This window comes from Manacus candei, unplaced genomic scaffold (assembly GCF_025592945.1).
Source record: "Manacus candei isolate 608988 ecotype Guabito, Panama unplaced genomic scaffold, ASM2559294v1 h1tg000024l, whole genome shotgun sequence".
Classification (NCBI taxonomy): Eukaryota; Metazoa; Chordata; class Aves; order Passeriformes; family Pipridae; genus Manacus; species Manacus candei.
In genome coordinates, this window is record NW_026138072.1 from 3,711,092 (window position 1) to 3,731,446 (window position 20,355).

Below are 20,355 nucleotides of genomic sequence, written 5' to 3' on the forward strand. Positions count from 1 at the left end.
CATTATATCCATCCTGCTACACCCATAAATAAGAATACTAGCTGCCATAAGACACCCACTTGCTATATGGAAACTGAATAATTTTCCATGCAGAATCTTTTCTGAGTAACAACTAGCAACCTAAATCAGTGCAGGCCATGAGTAGCATTCAGTTAGAAGCAAGAATAGCAACTGGTAGGAAAATACTTCCCACTGCCAACTGGGTGCAGGTTGCCTGAATCCCAGGCTTTCCCCAGCATGGTAGAGCCGTCTCTATGGGGAGGCACTGCACTGAGAACAGTGGAAACTCACCTCAACAAATCCATCTGCAGTTTGATCTCTTGCCTCTGTTGGGTAGTATACCCCTTCTAGTGAAGATATTTTTGCTCTTCCTGTGCCATTCCCCACCAGCCACCTCTCAGCTCTCACTGTGTTGCATCTGCTGCAGATATCTGAGTCACTGTCCTACTACCTGCTAATTTCTGAATGGAGTATGGCATGCCTGAGTGTAGTATAATATTATCACTATTACAGTACTTGGAAACTAAAAAAGGTTTTCATTTATCTTCAGAATGAACAGAATATCAACAGAAAGACAAACCCATGTAAAACAGGTAAGCATACATACTCTCCCCAATACTTGGCCCAATAGGCAGGTAGGTCTTGGGAAATATCTTTCAACTTTGGTTGTATTTTCAGCTATTTACATTTGAACTCCACCTTTACTATTCCACATTCATTGTCCTTTCACTTCACACTTGCTTTACAGCTTGCACCATGGCAGTCTTTTCAGAGCCACAACTGAGTTTACTCGATCAGCAGTAAGCTTTAGTAGGCATCTGCTTCCCTCTGCCAGATCATATGGATCCTCCATGAAAGAGAACTTCTGCTACCATTGGTTCAGAAGCCCAATGAAACTTACATTAGATGTTCAAATTACAACCTGCAACCTTTTCATGCCCATCCCTGAGAAAATACAGTGGATGCTGCAGTTATTTGTAAAAACAAACTGTAAACATCACCTAAGCAAGTTGGGCACCGCACGTGTTTCCATAGTAGACAGATGAAGTAACTCCTATCTCATCCTGCCCAATCACCCCAGCTCAGACATGGGTGGTTCCCACCCGATCCATTCACTGTCTGATCAAACGCAGCTTTACTCTAAGACTGCAGCAGAGCAAGCTCACCCCTTTTCAGTTGCAGCTAATTAGAGTTCATCAGCCAGTCCCTCAGAGAAACAGTGGACACACATCTGCATCGTTTTCAGAATTAAGTCAGTAGTTTCCTTCCTCTTGAGCAATAATGTTGGAATCAGACATAAAAAAAGCACTAATCCTGCTACAACTTTTACAGACTAAAAAAAAAAACAAAAAAACCCCAAAAAACCAAACCAATTTAGGAACTCTTGATACACATAATCATTTCACTGTAGACAACCTAATATTTTTTCAAGTGTTTTTCCCAATTCTTTTTCCATCATTATTCAGATTAATTCCTACAATGACAAAAATGTAAAAGCTGAAAGATCAGCTCCATTAAGTCTTTGAACAATGACTACTTCACACTGGGAGCCATCATCTTACTAAAAAAACCCCCAAAACTCCAAAACAATTCCTGTTACTACTTCGATTTCCTTGCAAAATTCTTTCTACAAATTTCATTGCATAGACTGGGATTTCAGTCTTGTATGAATTTTTTATATGTAAACCACAGATCAGTAACAAAAATACTCTCAAAACTCCAAACATACATGTTCATCAGAAATGTTTCTTTATTTTCTTACAACAGCTGTAGAAAAATTATAACTTTCCAGTGCAATACACAGGGTGTGCCAGTAGGTTTCCATAAACTTACAGGGTAAATTAATTTTATATATTCTAAATAAAAATTTAGCCAACAACAACATATCACATGGCTAAGTTTCAAAAGTGTCTAACAAAATAAAGGAAGTTTAAATGATGTTTCTGTTTGACAGGTCTGCATAACTGCTCTTCTGTTGAATGTGTCTAAAGTGAGAATTAGAGTTAGAATTGTAATAAAAAGATATTTTCATTAGCATGCATCCAAACCGTGTTACCACAAGTCTGCTTTAATGGTTTTCATAATCTCTACTTGCTTTCTGCACTGTTTAGACTAGCAAGATCTAATTCACAAGAATAATTCCAGAAAGGTTTGTGAGCTACCTCATGTTCTAGATGTTTGCAGAGTTGCTTCCACTGCAGAGTGCTGGTTTCAAAGGAAGCAAGTTCATCATCAAAAGTGTTACCATGTGTCTTCAGTGTCCAACATCCTGCACTGACAATGAACAACCAGTGATGCACCGACAATCTTGGCCAATCGCCTACAGGCAGCTAAAATGAACCTGTAACAAACACATACTGTGCATTTTGGAGTAAATGTTTTTAAATCTATATGTAGTTATTTTGCAAGCAGAAAAATGGGTGAAGTTCAAATGAAGGGGGAAAGAACATTTTAGGCCCTCATGGGTGCACTAGAGCATGTGTGTGGCCAGTTGCAGAGGCAGACTGGTATGACAGATCTCAGTTGCATCCTAGAATTTACCCATGCCCACTCTGTTTGCTGGAAATTCTGTCTTCATTATCTATCCATTTGGTCTTCAGAAACTCAAGCCACAGCTTCCTTTACTTTTGAATTATTCTGCAGTGCAATTCTATTTTCTGAGGTGCTGAATTTCTTCTGCAGAGCATTGAATGTCCCAAAGCTCTCCAAGCCGCAAAAGACAAAGCAAACTGCTATTTTGCTGCACTCCCAAGAGGATCTTGCAGTGGGGAAAATTTATTAGAATGACAATATAAAACTCTGCTGGGGGCAGGAACAAAAGCCTTTGCAACCAAGTATTAATCTTGGCTTGAAGCTAAAGGCAGAAGCATAGTCAAAAGAGCCTCTGTCCTCAGAGAGGAAGACTAATATTCCCCACCTTGCTTCAGCTAGCACAGCCAGCACCCTCATGGGCCCTCTGGGGCCTTTCTTTGCCCCTATGTCTTTTCTCAGAAACAGTATTTCTTATGAGCAAGTGTTAGATCAATCCACAGAGCAAGAAGGCACATACAAGCATTAATGGCACAATACATTCCTCAGCAGAAAGCAGGACATAAGGACCCCACAATTCTACTGATGGACAAGTGCTGTCTACTGAGTCTCACTGTTATCCTGAGCAGGTGAGAAAAGGTAACACAGGGTGCAACATCAGCCCTGTGGCACCAGAACTACTGCATGTGCTGGGGAACTTCCTAGGTAAAGAAAGCTCATCTCTGGCAAGAGGGAGCTAGAAGGCTGGATGGAATGGGAGTAGTAGTTTTTTACATCACAAATGTGTTTCCTTGTGTTTTTCCCAACATAAAAATGATTTTCATAAAAATCACTGATGTCAAAATCACTGGTCAAAGCCTATGCATGGAGTATAAACCTTGTGGAGTGCTATGAAAAAATGAAGACTGCTGTTTGCAAACAATAGCTCTAGAGCGTGGTCAGCTACATCAGTCCCACCACCTAAGCCATGTATGAAAATGAGCACTGACTGTACTTCGTCGGTCTTCAGTTACCTATATTATGCCAAGATAAATGGTCTTGTGCTAATTGTCCCTGCACTTGATGAAGCTATGCGCTTCCCAGCAGGATGTATTTCTCCATTCTCAGGTATATGTCTAACCACTAACATGGAACAAGTAGTTCATGGCTTAAAAGGATGATGGACCAAACAATTAATGAAAGAGATAATGTCTGGAGAAACTCGTGGCTAGAGAAGGAAACTAGGAAGAAATCTCTGACTGATGAAAAGAGAAATCTGGAGGAAACTGTGGGAACTAACCTTTTTAATAATGAATTTCATATACATACAAACCAAACTTTGTCCCCCAGAGCTCACGGCATACTCTCTTAAAATACCTTCCACAGCCAAGTGAGATTCACTCACCCAAAGAACTTGCAGCAACAATCAAAAAGCTGCATCCTCCTGTTCCCTCCCACTACCTCAAGTAAAACTGGTAATGGATGACCTGATACACAGTTCACACAAGGCAATCAGAGTCTCTCTATGCCCTTCAGTGGATGAGTCTCTCAATGGCACATTTGGCATGAAGTGGATCCTGTCTCTAAGATGAAGGAAGGAGACAGTCAACTGTTTCCACCCGAGTAGGTGCTGTGAAGAGAGGCACATTGAGCATTACAGCAAGCACAGTTTATTTATTCCCTACAGGTTAAAGAAGGCTCTAAAGAGCCAAGGCGCTTGGCTGCCAAGGCTGTGCAGTGAAACAGCTACACAAATCCTGCAGAGTCAAGCTGAATCCACTTGCTGGCTGAAAAATAACAGAATCCCAGATAACCTGAGACACATTTTGAGGGCTGACCATAGAGATGCACTGTCAAAAAGACCTTTTGTTTATTCATGGACTCTGTTACGCTGTCTGTCGAACACCGTTTGAGACACACACGCCACAAAGCAAGACAAACCAGTGCAGCAAGATCTTTAGAAGCACTGCTGATGTCAGATACCTTTAGTTTCTTGTAATTTCCAGGCATCAGATGTAGTGTGTGGCAGACCTGGGATGTGGGTTGGGAGACAGCACTATCTCTCTGCAGGAATAACCTCTTCCTTCCTCACACTGAGTCATATGCATCTATATGATGCTAATGCTGAACTGGTCAACAGCTTAAGGAAAGTTGGCTTCAAGGTGTAAAAGGATTTCAGCATAGGCCTTGAGGTATACGCACTTCATAATGGAGAAGTCAGGATTAAGCACTGACCTTAATAAACAAGCAGGTTCCAACTTCACCTGTTGTTCCATTCTGCAAATATTTCCGTGCTAAAAAAGGTTTCTGGGGCTTCAAGGAAAACTGGTTTCTAAATAAAAGCATCTTTGTCATTAATTATCACAGACATCTCAAGATGTTCTTTGAATCTGAAGTCATTAGTCATTAGTGAGCCCTGTCCATAACAGAACTGTTAAGGTATAAAGGATAAGATTTAGTTTTGTCATCTGAAGACCACATTACTTTCTCTGGTTGGAAGTAGGTCAAGTGCCCTCAGGAAATAGCTATTTCATTCTCACTAGGAAGTAATCTGATACTCATACATCTACAGCTTTAAAACTTCAGTATGAGGTAAAGTCAAGGATGTCAGCTTAGTTTCTTGTTGCACTGAAAGGACAAGAGGTGATGTTTGAAATGAAAAATTTAGTATTTTTAGTCAGACACTCATGCAAATCACATTGTCAGTGAATCACATGCAGAGTTATTCAGTTTTCCAGCATCCCACACAAGACCAATAACGCAAGGAAACAACAGAGCAGCTACAGGATAGATCTTGCAAGGTGGCATGCACTGAGAAGCCATGTAATAGGTTTAGTGTGCTTAATTTAAAGGCCATGAGCAATCCGCACCACTATTATTTTCACTAGAAGCACTTGCTTACACAGTTGGCTGAGAATGGGATGAGACAGAGGATATAGGAAAAGACATCCCTGCATACTAGTGAAAACCATCATTACTATGGAGGTAGCTACAAGCGATTTTTATGGATGCTGTGTGTCAGGCCATCAAATTTTGCTTCTCCAGCTAGAAGTGATGTAATCTATCAAGTACATGCCCTGTCCTGAGCCATGTTTTTATTATTATTAATCTTTACTTCTTCAATAATTGCTTTTCTTTGAGAAGAGGCAGTGAGGACCCAAAATCAGGTGAGGGGAGTTAGATGAATTATGTAACTCTGATATGAGTTTCATGAGAGGATTGAAAACTAGGCCAAGTGAGCTCTGAGCTCCCTGCCACAGATTTTATTTTTTGACTTGCCTAGGGGAATAAAAGGGTGTGGCCTCATTTCTCCAATTTCAAAAGAAGGCAAAACTGTTCACTTTGTTTTCAGATCTGACACAAAATCCATGTGGTGTTCATAGGAAAACAAAATCCTGCAAAAGAAACACAAAGCATCTCATTTTAATTATTTTAGAACATAAAGGCTGAGGCAGGTCGATGATGTAAATAGTTATTACCTTAAAGGACAGCTATGGTAGCAATTCTCATTTTCCCATAGCACTTTGCCAACCTGCCTTGCCTCACTTGACTGGCCCTGAGTATCTTCTCTGATCCCTTTTGAGAAGTCCGGAGTCCTGTTCTTTGACCATCCAGGCTCCAATATACTAATTGAAGGCTGCCATGAAGATGCCACAAGACATTTATATGTATGTGCCCCATTCAAACTCCTGTCCTCTCCAGAGGAGGAAGTTCTTCATGGATGCCAGATGGAGTAATCCAGTGAGGATTACAGGAACAGGTAGCTCTAATACGGTTCTAATCCTATATGCAAACTGATCTGCACATTTTCTGCAAAGCTCCAGCAATCAAACCAAAAGTGAGGACAAATGACCATTTCCCACAGCACATGGTGAGGAGTTCCTCCTGCCCTGTCCTGCCCTAGGGATTTGCAAGTGCAGCCCTCCTCATGGTCACACTTGGTCTGACAACTGCACCATTTCTCTGCAAGCAAGAGGACCACATACATTATCCAAGCCTACCTCATTAAGTATAATTATTCTCATTGTGCATCCCCTTTATAGAAGATCCTCATGTTGAGCCAGAGGGATGTGCCAAGACCAGAGAGGGGATTAGTGACAGAGTGTGGGTAGAAAGTTTCTGGCTCCCACCCTGTCCTCTGACTGCACCTCTTCATCATGCGAGGGCTATTTTTTGCCGAGTAATATCTGAGGGGAAAAGGAAAAACAACAAAAAGACCAACAGATTTCAAAATAACAAGCCTTTTATATATCCCCAGGTGCCAAGCCAAGAAACTCTCCTTAGCAGCCTAGCAGCTAAGTCAATCTGATTAACAAGTTCCTCTGCAATACAACTTCCTCTGGAAGCAAAGAGGAAGCCAGTACAGAAAGCTGGATTAAGGTATGAGATGTACACAGTGGCCTATGCCACTCAGGAGGCTGGCAGAGAGTTGTGTCAGAGCTGCAGCTGCTCAGTGGACTTCCCTAGAGAAGGCAGAAACATTACTGCTACTGTTGAAGTGATGAGACCATGAAAAAATACAAGAGTGTTGCCCTTGAGAGTAATGGCTGCAAATTTTGGGCTGGACCATGCATTAAATGAGAGTCTGGCAGCAGCTTTGGGTGCAGCAAGATCCCAAGATCTTGCTGGCTTATTCTGGCAACTGGCAACGTGCAGTGGAGTGAGAAGAACAGTGTCATATAAAAGCATGTGAGTATAGATACTTATGGTTGGTTGGATTGAAGCTAATATGTTAACTTCACGCCTTTGGGGAAAAAAAAAGAATGCAGCCAACTTGTAGCAAACAAAATCATTAGCACACAGATAGATTTTAGTGCTGCAAAGATATTTACTGAAAAACATTAAATAATGCTGAACCCAGTAGAGTTATGCATAGCTCCCATTTACTTTACTGAACTAAAAGAACTCGTTTGAAGTACCGCCTGTTACCTGAAAAAGAATGAAAAGCTATACATCAAGAAAAATAAAAGGTGAGCTTTGTCAAAAAGTTAAAATGGCAAATTTAGGGGAAATTATATTAATGAAGATCCTTTGTCAATGGTTGTATGGGTAATCATTTGATATTATCAAAGGCCTGGTACTAGTAAGCAGATAAACAGTATGTGTCTCAGTTTCATACAGGTTTAAATAAATTGATTAGAGTTTGGACTGGTAGTAAAATCAAAAAAGAAGTTGCAGATCAATCCAGACAGAATTTATATATTTTAAGGGTGAGTTTGACGAATAAAAAGTAAAACAACAAAAGAGATCCTATTCTACACATTTAGCAAAAAGCTAAGAAAATGAATATGAAGTGCTAATCTTAGGCCCCATCTACTAAACCAGTGAGGTAGAACAAGTCTCTCTAATTAACCAATAACCCAGAGGGCAGGGAGTTAACTTCTGGATGTTCCTTGCATATTTTTTATATGGTATCCATAATGGAAGGTGACATGATGAGTATATAGAATTGCTCTGAATTTATCCCACTGGTGTTCCATTTTGCTATAAGATACTTAAATACTCAGAAAATAAAGGGAAAAAATATTACAATAATTTCATGATAAATTGGGTGCCCCCTTGAGAAGCAGGATATGGACTTCCATCTTAATTTCAAGGACCATTTTTTGCAAAGTGAAAAAACATGTACAGAGGAGACTGTCAGTGAAACAGAAGAATTCTGAAGGTTGGGGACACTCTCTCAAATGTGAGGGAACATGGAGTTTTGAATTCCAGGTTCATGTATCACAGACAAGCATGCTGATTGCCATCTATTGAAGAGAAAGGGGGATCAACACCACTCCTACCTCTTGAGTGCAACCAGGGAAAAAAAACCCCAAACAATAAAAATCATTCAGCCTGAAAAATTTAACTTGAATCCATAAATAGAGTTTCCCATGAAGCCAACAGATTTGCACAAGTACAAAACTGATTAGCCACACTGGAAATGAGGCCTTCTATCTACTAAAGAGATTTTACAACTGAGATTGACATGCACTTGGAGCCATGCTGTTTCTCCATTCTCTCTTCACAGAACCTCCTGGGTCATACAGTGGGAAGATTTGCCCTTCTACTCTTCTCTCTGACATTCACTGACTCTCTATATCAATGGTAAATACTTGATCACCTCTGAGGACTGGACACACAGTTATACAAATTCTCTTACTTCATTGTGGAGAATATAATCACAGGATGTAGCTTAGCAATCCTCCTCTTGGGACAGGCTTCAGTGTAGGATTCATTAAATAAATGGTGACATGAAGGTATTTGTCAGGAGCAGTACATTAAAGGTTAACAAATAAGCTTATTAAACACATAATTTTCTTCACATGACAAAAAAATAGAGATGTGCAAAGATTCCTTTCCACAGTACATGTCTTGATTAGTCAAAGGATTAATACTTACTAATTCTATTTTTACAGTATGGACATCACTTCATAGCCAGATATCAGCCAAATTTCTTGAAAATTTGGGCCCCAACAATTTTGTTTAGCTTTGTTTAGGACTGTGTTCAGACATTGGACTAATATAACAAGATTTTGAATAAAATTCTCCTGAGTATAGCAAAGTAAAAGCGATGTTCCAGTTTGCAACTGAGGTAAGGCCCTACAAGAGAACTCTTACCCCCTTTCTAAGCTACAGTTAATTCACTTATTGATTTGTGATCTTATTAAATCACAAGTCTGGTTCCAGAAAATCTTTCTAATTCTTTTCATTCTCTGGCAATAGGCACCATTTCTGGAATATGAGCAGGAAGGAGACGCAATGGCTATTCACATCATGCTCCATGTAAACGAGAATAACATCAGCATGTGCTTAGGACTTCTAAAGTCAAAAGACACTCTCCTTTTCCTCCTTTCCTCCTTTAACTTCCTCAGTCATTTCTTTAACCTTTAACATTCTTGTTCGCCATATATCTTTGTAACAACTAATTCCATAGTGTAATTAGGTACAGTGTGAAAAAGTACTTATTTTGCTTGCTATAAACCACTTGCTTAAACATTATTTTTCTCTTTGGCAGGACTTCATGTGTTCAGAATGGGATTTCATCTGTCAATTTACTGTTTTGTCATTCAAATACCTCAGATCTTTACAATAAGACCTCAGATCTTTACAATAAGATCTTTACACAGTTCTTTACAATAAGGTTCCATTGCCAATAATCTAAATGCTTTGGTATTATCTTCTAATTTTGTCATCTCACTGTTCATCCTGCTTTTTAGATCATATGAACATGGTGAGTAGAACTATGACTTCTGTTTCCATTAGGAAAAAAATTCTTTCTTTTCCTCCTGCATTTTAGTCAACCATTTAACCCTGAAATGAATCACTTAATCCTGAAAGAACCTTTTTTTTTTTTTAGTACCATGGCAGTTTATGAATTTTAAGTGTTTGAAAATCCACATCTAATTGAAAATCCACATATTTAATATTATGGGCTTGCTGATTCTAAAGAATCCTAATGGCTGACAAAGCATGCCTTTCCTTCATAAAATTCATGCTGATTCTTCTGGTGTATTCCATGTCCTGCTGACCATATTCTTCATTATACCATTTACCATATCCAAGCACTTACAATAAAATACAGTGTCATCCAGATGATTTGCCAGTCTTCAGATTATTGTTTCATTACACTAATTTGCATTATCACCTCCAACAGGACAGTCAGGATCAAGCCGAAGACACTCAGGCTTACCAACATAAAATTCTACAAGATGAGCCACTGGTGCCAAGCTAGAATGGAGTGGTGAACACACACTCTTCTAATATAACTTTAGGCAACTCAAAGAAAACACTCTGTCCATGAGGGTCCTCATTCCCTTATTAAAGCAAATAATAATAGTCTGTTTTTCACACCACTGGTCATCTAAGGGCATCCAGTGTAGAAGTATTTGCAAAAAAATCTGTGCACATAATGAAATTCTACCTTGGGTAAGGGTATCCTAGCCATTCAGTAACAGCAGATATAATTAATTCCAGTAAAGCAGCACTGTTACATCAGCTGAAGGTGACCTGGCATCCCTTTTTGGTTGTAAGAGGCCAGGACTATCAGGAGTGTCCTGATCTCCTGTCAAAAGTCCTTTTTGGATGCTATTTTGTTCTGGATTTTTGCCCGATGGGATTTTTTTCCTGTCTCCATCCCAAGCCAGGGCTCTGGAAAAAGGCCTATAACAGTTACACTGGAATAATTTCGTGCTGTTCACAACCCAGTGTGTAGTTAGCAAAAAGCTTGTGTCTATTGGAAAAGTTTGGCTTTACTGTGAAATTTAAGGACCTGCCACCTTTGGCTCGGGAAAGAGCCTCTGGGTAAGGCAGAAGGTCTCTCATAGGAGAGACCTATATTCACTACAGTCCATGCACCAACATCTCTCAGTTTTCTCTTTATGCAAAGTTAGTGACTATAGAGGAGTACAAATTATTTCCTTGAGCATTGTTTGCAAGACAAGTTTACTGTAACAGCAGTGTGCTTCCTATGCAATGGGAATATCCACCCAGAGCTTACTGCCTGGATACCCATGACAGCAGTGCTCATAACACTGACATCCTTTGGGTGTTCCAAGTGGGAACAACACACGTTGTCTATCGTCTGTGCATGAAACAGCCTGCATTTGGTAAAGTTGGATCATATTGAGGTAAAATTGCTCTTAAAAGCAATTGAAGAATAACTCTGCTTAATTTTATGAACCAGAGTCACTTTAAAGACCTTTTGGTTCCAACTGAAATCAACAGGTGTGCTTAGACTACAACACAGCTCACGTGAGGTGACAGAGCCAAGCTGCAGAGTTGCTGACAGACATCTCCCAAAAGGTAAACCTGAAGAAAAATGCACTTCAGCTTGTGTTTACAAATGGGCAGAGAGTACACATGAACGTGCAAAGAATCAGCAAGGCATGCATCAAAAGGTAGGTACCTGAAAGCGTGGGAAATGTCGTTCCTACTGACTGTGGTGTTAGTCGGCACTGTTGGGACTAAATGACTTTCAAAAGTAACATCAAGTGTTTGCAGACAGACTCGCAAAACTTGTACATGTGTCTGTGGCCTAAGCAGGTTTGCACTTAATGAGATGCCTATTTCCATAAAAACAGGGATGCTGCAGTAACACAAAAAAAGAAGGCCATTAAAGCTGAAGAGAATCATGTCTCTTACTTCAACTCATACAGCCTGGAGGGACTTTGCAGGTTGTCACAGGTGACCTGGCTGCAGGGACACTGAAAGGTTGAGTGGAGCAACCACAGCACACTGCAGTGCTGCTGTCATTGCAACACCATCAGCAATATTCACACTCACTGCAACAGCTGGGGCAGAGATGAGGTGACAACAAGATGCTGAGACATGTCTAGGATACACAAGTACAGGTCACTGAGAATGAGAACCTGGTCAAATATGCATATGAACCTGTCAAGTGTTTGCAATGCCCAAATTTCTCGGATGCATTTCCACAGACTTCTTCAGGTTTACTTACATTAACCTTCAAGGAAGAAAAGAAAGAGAAGAAAATCCACAGTGCAGTTTAATCAGAGGAAATAATCAAGCGCATGCCAGCCTTAGCCCTGGGCCTTTCTTGTACCCAGTAGGTCAATAGGCTTTTCCCCTAGCACAGTGGTGTTTTTGCTGCTAGGAGGAATGCAGCAGAAAGAATAACTGTTTTGTTTACTGAGGAAACTCAGAGGCCAGGAATACCCATATGATTAGGACAGAGCTAGAACCCCTGTTTACTAGAGATGGTAAGAAAGCAATTTAAGGAATTTCCAAGTGAAATAAACAGGCAAGGCCAGATCCAGGCCCTTCTCTGGGCAAGATCCAGGTCTGGTGACACAGGCTCTGATGGACTGCATAGGGAATCAGCCCCTTTTCCTAAAACCCAAAGGCCACCAAATTCTATCATATTTCCCAGAGAGATGTGAGAATGCAAGAACAGGCTAAGATCATGTGTGTTTGAGATTCCTAAACAAATCTATATTCATTTGTTCCAAGCAAAAACTAGCAAGGGATAGACCCCCTTCCCATAGTGTAAATCAAGATTAAAGTGCAACTATGTTCACTTTATGACATCGGAGATTCCTTCTACAGACACTAATAGCACTGCAGCTATCCTTGTCTTTCTAAAACCCACCAGCTCTGCCCACATGCTGAGCCAACATTCACAGGGGCAATTTTCTACCAAGCAGTACTGAATCTTTATGGCTAGACACGAGTGCAAGTTGCTAAAGCAGAAGCACATGGATGGTACTGTAACTCTGGGTATTTATTAACAGTCTTGAGAGCCGAAACGTACCATTTTTTCAAGCAGTTTAATGTTTAGGGGGGATTAGATTCCTCTTTTCACTAATACTTTTCTTACTTTATGTACTTTCCTACTTCTACTATATGCTACATGATAGGTTACTTCCTAATCCAACCTCTCCTTGTGCTCTTCTAGCTCTCTGGACCCTCTTTAGCTCCTGTCATTTCACTTCCTTTTCCCAGTATACCTCTAAGGTATCATACTATAAAAAGCAGCAGGCTGTAGACATCCTACAGATGGGCTGTCAGCACACACAGTAGAGGGAGAGACCTCTGCCCTGCCATGGTGAGACATTCTCAGTGATGGAAAGGTCCTGGGGAGCACGTTGCCTCCACAGGCTTTTGAAGCAGCTGTAGGACTGCCCATTGATCCGTGTCTGGTGCCCCTGCTGGTTGTGGTAAGCATCTCACTGGTACCTTCATGCCATAGGCAGCTCTTTTGGTCATGAAGGAGTCTAACCACAAATAAGAATAGTGCAGCATCAGAGGCAAACCCCTAGGCTTAGAGAACATGCTCTTCCCTTTCCCAGGGCAAGTTGGGAGGGAGGGAGAATAATATGTGATCACGAGGTTCAGGGATTTCTTCATGCTTTTATGAAATATCTGGCATTTTTTCAAAAACCTCCTTGGGATCTCCCTTTCCTGCTCCTTACCCACACAGTGATTGTGTTTACTGTCAATCTCATGTGATGTTGTTCGCTGACACCCTCCCTTTCCCAGCACTGTGGAAGTACAGCACTGAGCAAGAATGCTTAAGGAGGCAGCTGGCAGCATTGCAGCAATTCCCCAGCTCCCCAAACCCTTTGCTCCACAGAGAAAAATATTTTGTACAGATACAGACCTGCTCTTTTGTTACCCTAGCTGACAGAAAGTTTGTTCTGCACTGGGGAAACTCGATGCAAAGAGGAAGGTGGATGAAAAGTATTTTGAGCACACTTCTCATTTTCCTGCATTGGAAATCAAGAATAGCAGAAGACACAGAAGTAACAAGTACTACTCCCACATCACACTATGTGGCACAGTTTAGAGCCCTCTTTGCTGCAACATTTACTTACACACTGTCCAATTCTTGTATGTCGACAAGGTCTTTCTCATCCTCTTCACACCCCTATGGCTGCCTACATCATACACGACAATAAACTGCAATTTTGCATGCTGTATCAGCCCCATTTTGCTACTCAAAGTCTTTTCTTGTTCCATCTAAAAAATTGTGCTTCATTTCTTAAATGCCTTGGGAAAGGCATTTTTCCCTTTTGCAAAAAGAGGAGCTTCTTTTTGAAACCTGAGCTCCTACAGGAACTGTCTGCACTATACCTGCACCTATTTAATTAAATCAGCACAAATAAATTATTTTTTTACTTACTGCAAAGAAAGGTGACAAAAAAAATGTTGTCAGGAAAAGCAATAGTTGTTTTATTTGAGGTTTTTTCAAGGAAAAAGTAAACACAAAGCTATCACATTCAGGTAAATGTCAAAAGTGTGTGGCTGGTTATCCAACAAGAACATACATTTTCCAAAATCAAGTATACTTTTCTGAGAAATTGTTTCTGGCTGAGAATCAAGTTCTTCTTTTCTTTAAATTGTCACATTATTGATCAACCCTGAGCAATATTCCTGTATAAATATAGGATGGATTATTTTTGCTAAGTTTAAATTCCATTCCTTATTACCTTCCATTAAATCAATAAAGCCAATTTAAAATTAAATTAGGGTGTCAGAAATTATATCAGTTCAAAGTAAATTGTTTCTACTTCTCTTTTTTTTAAAATTAAAACTGATGTACCCATATACACAGGTTCCAAAATACATACACCCAAGCACCTGAATGGGATGATATTGGTCCACATTTGCAAGTGCATATACATGCTTAGGCCTGGAAATAGCACTTTAAAGTCCTATACTACCCGTAAAAAGGTTTCTTGCCCTGGAAGGTCAGGTTTTTTGTGTGACAATTAATTCCTCTATCAAAGGTTATTTCTGCAGGAAAAGACGGCATTTTTGAGATTCTGAGATGATACTGAATCAGATATTATTGCCAAGGTAATGTTTTGAAATTTTTAATTATATTACAATTGCTTCTTCCTATCATCTTCACGAAAGTTATACATTGCACTTTGATGAATTTGGGGATGAAGTAATAATTGTCTTTCTAAGATAGAAAGGTTCATGCAGTTACGTCGCCCACATGTACTCTTCTAGCTGAATAACTTGCAAACCCTGTGAACTAGTTTCAACCAATTTCAACACAGTAGCAGAGTTCTCACAAATTCTGAGTCTAAAAGTTTCATGAAAATAGGTGACTGGCTTTCCAAATGGTATGGATACCCCATGGCTGTAGTTTGCTTCCACTCTCATTGCATTTGTTCACTTCCTTGCTACTGCTGTCTTGGGATGGAGGTAGTCAGGACAAAGTAAGAAGTGAACCCAAATTGAAGGCAATGGTCTAGAAAGTAAAAGGTGCAGCTAGCAATCAAAAATGTGCACACGCACTGCTCAGTCCATGGCTTCCATCCACTTTGCTTCTATAATCTCCCCTGATAGACCTGACATCACACACAATGCAATCATTGGCACAGAAGGTACACCACAGATGCAGCAATGTGTTAGCAAAGGGACTGATGAAGGAACAACAGATGAAAAAAAAAAAAACCTCTTACTTGTTGGCATTAAAAAATATGGTTCTCAGGAAATTTAGGGGCTTTGTACAGCATAAATTTGGTTGAACACATGCAGGTCACTTTAACAGTTAACTGGATCTGTATTCAGACACTTTTGGTTTATCCCACTCCACTCAAAACCAGACATTTAATGAAATCTTCCAGCTATGCAATGAAGTCATATTTTACTGTCCTGTGTGATGATTTGGCTTCTCTGAATTAAGATACCACACAAATACCCACTAAGTAAACATAGATGCTTTTAATTGCTAAAATAATATCTAGCCTTTTTGTTTCTCGAAAAGAGACTAAATTAATAGACAAATTTTTAAAAACAGGAGCATATCACACTTATTCCAGCCAAAACCATGATTGCTTATCGGGGCAAGACACATGTTTGCAGAAACAGAATTAGATTTTACAAGAGTCACATTTCTTTGTTTCCATCATTATGTTTATTCCCCTTTAAATACATGCTCCAAAATTGGACTTTAATAAAGGTGATGCTAGGTGATGAGTAAAGTAAGTAAACAGCATTGTCCATACTTACATTGTTCTTTTTTACTGTATTTCAATCTTGTTTTTAAGGTTGGTAGACTCCTGACAGCCTTACGTTAGTCGTCATGGCTCAGACAGGAAAATCAGTCTGCCATGGATTCCTGACTCTATGTACACAGACAGAGATGAAGAAATAATCTATTACCACACAGGCATAAACCTGACTGCTTGGACTGTATCTGAATACACACCACCAGGGCTCTGACATGGCTTTTTTCTCACCCTATATTCCCAAAGAAGTTGTCTGCATCCCTACTGACACAGAGTGTCTACAGACAAATGCTGGTACATAAAACGAAACTACAGCTCACATATCAGTCTTAGATCCAATAATGCTGTGGCTTTTTATGAAGGTTCAAAACAATCCTTGCAAGCACCTGCTGTGGTGCAACTGTCAGTGCCTACATTTTAGCTATTTTGTTCTTTTTATTATGCGTGAGACAGAGGTGCATCCAGAGATATTCTCTGTGTCCATTGCAGCTTTCTGAGCTTCTGCTGAAGTACTAAACATTTTGGAGAATGCCAAGTGCACTCAGTTTCCGTTTACCTCAACAACATGCGAAGCACCTGGCAGCATCCAGCCTCAAAGCTAATTTCTGGCTCGTCTTGGCAAGTTTGCATCTAAACTTTGCAACTAAGGCCTAGACTCACATGAAATTAATGCTCCTCCTTCATTGGTATAAACTTCAGGTAAAATCTGAGTTGAGAAAAAAACCTTGCAGCAGAATAAATCTCTGACAGTTTATGGTTAAAAGAACTGAGAAGTGCAACTTGAAATTGCTCCTTATGTAACAAGAGCCTGAGAACTGCACTAATATTTAATTGAGGGAAAAGTAACCAAAGGAGAATTGCTTGGAGATCTGCCAGAAGGATTTTAACAGCTGGAAGTTGAAAAGTGATTAATTTTGACAGCAATAAACACTCCATGTTCATAAGCAATTATGTTTAGTTTTCCGAGCTGCTTGAATTCTTTTCTATGTACTATTAACATTTTATTATCCAGATAGGATTTTGGATTATCATCATTTAGAAAATTTATGAAAACCTACTTTTTCCCTAGCACATACCTGCTTATCTTGGGAAAAGAAAAATGAATGCATACTGGAATTAATAACTCATAAGAACTGGACTCAGTGAAAAGTGACCACATTTACACAATCTCTTAAGAGAAGACAAGGGACAACTGCTAGGACAGGCCCAAGAAAAGAGAGAAACACATCTTTTTTCTCCAACAAATTCAAGAGCCTGTGATATACCTGATAGCTATTTTTATGATCTCTCCTGACATATGGCAATGGCTACCAAACCCATAGGAGTTACAAAACATAGTCTCCTTTGAACAGATACAAGCATAACCCTGACTACATCAAGAGAGAGAACAAGGGCATTAAGGGTAAGCTGAAGTAATTTGTTGACGGTGCCACACAATTAGACACCAGCAATGGAGTAGTCAAAGTGAAGTACATTGGCTGGACATCATAACTTTGTGCTGGATATTGAAGATGCAATGAGATAGACATCTGATATAAGACATGAGGAATGAGACATCTAAACAGATTAAGCTTAGGAGTTATCAGCTGAGGGCATGGAATCCTCAGCCATGAAACAGTGTGCAGATATTAGTGTGTGGAAGATGCAGTATAGTCCTAGCCATACACAATATTTGACTAGTAAGCAAAGTCTCCCTGGACATGCTCTGGCTTAAGCAAAATCCGGTACAAACTTGCAGCCAGCTGGGAAGAGTGGCCAGCCCCTTTACATGCAGATAGAGAGATGAAGGCATTCAGCTCTCCAGTTGTAGATGACCATCTTTGGGAATCCATCCTTGAAAAAAAGTCCAAGGACCACTGATACCCCAAGCAGAAGAAAAGACCAAAATCAGTTCTGCCCTCCTGTGTCTGAAAGAACTCATACAGATGGCTGAAAATAAGAGAATCCAGAGGAAACCTATAAAATGACCTCCCTTAGGGAAGAACATGGCTGGAATTTTTTTTTCTTGCAAGTATTATGGTTACAGCTGTAAGAAAACTCTTCACAATTAACAGCAAAGGAAGACTGTTTGCTGCAACAGGGAGTTCCGAGGTACTGCCAGTTCTGGCACACGAACCTCTGAGGAGCTCACAATGAAACACAGTCTCCTTAACCGGCACGTATTGTTTATGAGAGACAAAAGCAACAGGCTCAATTTGCAGCCGATTTCATGGGGCACACCCTGTACTGATAAGGCAAACATCAACCCTCACATCTGCCACCGGTGGAGCCTCACCCCTGAACAGAGCAAGTGATGGTGCAGCCCCCTATGTAGCCCCCTGTGCAGGCTGGGGAGGACAAGAGCACAGAATACAAGGTGCAGGGAGCTCTGCTGGCAAATCCACTGATATGCACATACCAGCCATTAGATAAACATCTATGTGATGTCAGTGTGGAGGGGGAAACTATTTCAACTAACCCTTTTCTCTCTACTGCATATCACCCAGCCCATACAAAGCTTAACAGAGGCTGATTTGTTGCAGTGCACTTTTGTCCTAGCATGGGAGATTCCCAGATTCATATATAATCTCCTGGCTTTCTTCCTCATTATAAAAGGCATTGAAAATATTTGCCAAGCCCTTGGCATAGTTTTGGAAACAAAGAACTAGTAAAACAAGGAGAAGAATGCAGTTGCAAAAGGGAGTTACATTTAGGAAGTGGTGTGTGGGAATTCTCCTGTGGTAGTTTGATCCAGGCATTTGATGGGTATTAACACTGGTCTCTAAAGACAGTGATTAACTTAGACTAGATACACATCTTGCAAGTGGCTTTACTTCAGGAAGATGAGTTATCTCACAGCTTGTTTTGTATTCTAGGTTGTAACTGAGTGTGTTTCCTATTCCTGTCATTCCCCTCTAGCTGCTCCCAGGCTCAGAGATAACTGTAGAAAGAAAGGAGGACAGGGTGAAGCAGAGAAGGAAAGGACAGGCTTTTTTGAGCTACACTTTATTTTCCAGATGAGTCTGTTGAAATCAGGCAGAGATCTAACACTGTACCTATCATCAGGTTTTTCCCTCATGGGAAAAATCACGTGGCCTGGGTCACTTGTCAGAGACCTTTCACAGCTGGAAGTTGAAAACAAGAGCATAAGGCCCAAATGTGGAATGCCCAACTCACTAACAAACTTTGTGCTGAGCCAGAACATTCGTTGGGTGAAACTCCAGACAGCTCCAGTGTCAAAATTAAAGTTTTTTTAAAAGAGGAATTTGAGAAGCTGCCAAGAAGGGATCAACATTTCTTCCTCTGTAACCTTTCAGGGTTTTATTTTAGGAAGGGCTAAGTAAGGTCTTGGCATTTATCCTCAAGAAGCATCGTACTTATCCAGTTCCATCCTACTTTCCACGTGCCTGATACATGGGCATTTCTTCCTTTGTAACTTCTCAGTGGTTTACTTCACTAGGTAACTCCAACCTTAAAAAACGAAAGCTTCAGGAAGATGCTTAAAATCAGCGTCATGTGCTATTCAGTTCTTTTGATATTTAATATCATGATATGTATAAGAACTGTGCAAATTGAATTAGACTCAGAAACAGTCTTCTTTAGTGTGGACTAGTATATGTTTACTGAGCCTCCATCTAGTCAGTGGAAAACAGAAAATTCTTTCAAAATGGCTTACCTCCATCCCCATTTTTCTCAATCTATGAGTGAATTTAGAGCTGGCTTCCCGCCAAATCTCCAAAACTCAGCAAAAGCCTTTTCCCTCCCTCCCCCTTTAGGCAAACAAACAAAAAAACTATAGAAACTGAGAGAAATTTAAACCAACCGAATTATATCAATCTATATATGTATTTTTTACATATATTACAGTTATATACAGTAAGAATATTATATACAGCTCCCAAAAAGGGGAAGAGAGGAAGGGAAAATGGGGAAAAAGGGACAAAAAGGGACAAAAAGGGAGAAAACAAAACAGATATGCACAATCGAAAAACTCAGAGACTAGTGGAATAAAGAATTAGCAAAAGAATATCTTACTAATCTCCTTGGGACAGCAGAAATCGTGCTGAAGGACCGCCGGCACCCTCCACCTCCCAGGGTCTACAAGGCCTCACTAGGCCTCACTCCCCCACACAGCAGAACCAACAGCAGGGAACCTGCACCTTCAGAACCACCAGAAGGGAAGAGGGTGAGCTCTCCTATCTGCGCCTTATTTATACGTTGTGTTACGCTAAAGGATGATATGGAATACTTCCTTAGATTTCTCACCCCCATTGCTAAGGAAGGCCTAAAAAATCCAAAAGCCAACCCACTATATTCTATCATGAGCTCCTTCCTTCAGATGATGGAGCAGGTGGAGGACAATTAAGGGAGGAGCAGTTGGTAAGAAAAATGAACAACA

General features: G+C 40.2%; 1 long non-coding RNA gene across 1 annotated transcript in view; it reads right to left on the minus strand.

The window, feature by feature from the left end:
- LOC127471382 (uncharacterized) overlaps positions 1 to 20,139 on the minus strand; it is a 40,349-nt gene extending 20,210 nt beyond the window's left edge. The window contains exon 1 of the long non-coding RNA XR_007904633.1: positions 19,992 to 20,139. This is a non-coding gene — a long non-coding RNA (uncharacterized LOC127471382). The remainder of the gene's footprint in view (positions 1 to 19,991) is intronic.
- Positions 20,140 to 20,355: the final 216 nt, after the last annotated feature.